General features: G+C 30.4%; 1 long non-coding RNA gene across 1 annotated transcript; it reads right to left on the bottom strand.

Moving 5' to 3' along the window:
* Positions 1-37: 37 nt before the first annotated feature.
* On the bottom strand, positions 38-1,233 carry LOC105851494 (uncharacterized). Its single transcript, XR_001143248.3, has 3 exons — positions 484-1,233; positions 323-396; positions 38-208 (listed from the first exon to the last, which is right to left on the bottom strand). It is a non-coding gene; the product is annotated as an uncharacterized lncRNA (long non-coding RNA).
* Between the last annotated feature and the right edge of the window lie 25 nt (positions 1,234-1,258).

The following is a 1,258-nucleotide window of genomic DNA, read 5'->3' as shown; positions in this document are numbered from 1 at the left end:
TATATTAATTAATGAGATTTTGAAATGCTTCACAATATATTTGCAATCAGCCAATGCAATGCAAATTAAAAACTAGTAAAACAAAATTTACCTCCCCCAATAATAACAAATTTCATTTTAGATCCGTGGTAGTATTTTTCGTGAAATTCCAAAACTTTCTGGAGATGAGTATAGTCATCCATTTCTGTCGTCAGACTATTTTTGTTCCCTTTATGTTGTGTCCATGAAAATAAATACATATAATAGAAATATCAATAATACATTATATAATCTAAAAAAACTGATTGACCAACAAATTGGTGAAGAACAGACTACAGCATACCATGAAAATTGTGTTTTGATGTATGGCACCGCAGAAGTTGAAGACACCATCCAACAGAATCTTTGATTCAAATTCTGTGTTTAGAAAAACAAATTAAGTTTTCCCCTTCAAAAAAGAAAGAAAAATAGAAATCGGTTACATAATATTAAAATGAAACATACCTTCATCCTCTGCAAATAGTTCCTGCTCTAAGTTATCTCTTTAACAAGAGGTGAAATAAAGCATTGAGAAAATCTAATACAAAAAACCAATACAAGTTTAGCAAAAATCTAGCACATCAAGATGGACATGAATACCCAAAGTTCTTTAGTATATGTTTGGTTTTGTAGTGGTTCACCATAATTTTGTCAAATTCACCACAACGTTAAACATGCACTTAGCCTCAAGTACAGAAACATACATGCTAAAACTGAATCATAACACTTAACACAACTAGATTCACAGCAAATTGTAACCAACAAAATATATACTTAATCAAATAGGATAATACTATTTGACAGGAAATAGTGTTATTACACTATTCATGACTACATTAATAGAGTCAACAAAACTTTCAACTCAACTATGCAATTACTATGATTTCCAGTCAAGAACAAATTTTATTATAATTGAATCACCAACTGCAATGATTTTGTAGAGAGATAATACAGAGAAAAAATCAAGAGTGATGCACAATCTTGGTATAGGAACCAAATATAATTTTATTGTTTAAACATTCATGACCCATTCGTAAACAATACAATACTTCCAGCATAAATAGGATATCACTAACCCTCCCAATTTCCAACAAACTTATTTCCTGATAGCAATTTGCTAACAGAGTCACCCCAACAGCGAACTGCCAACTAATAAATAACAATTAGAAATGAAATTCACTCAAAGCCGAACTGCCAACTAATAAATAACAATTAGAAATGAAATTCACTCAAAGCCACA

Source organism: Cicer arietinum, unplaced genomic scaffold, assembly GCF_000331145.2.
Source record: "Cicer arietinum cultivar CDC Frontier isolate Library 1 unplaced genomic scaffold, Cicar.CDCFrontier_v2.0 Ca_scaffold_5265_v2.0, whole genome shotgun sequence".
Classification (NCBI taxonomy): Eukaryota; Viridiplantae; Streptophyta; class Magnoliopsida; order Fabales; family Fabaceae; genus Cicer; species Cicer arietinum.
This window is presented reverse-complemented; position numbering and strand designations above follow the sequence as displayed.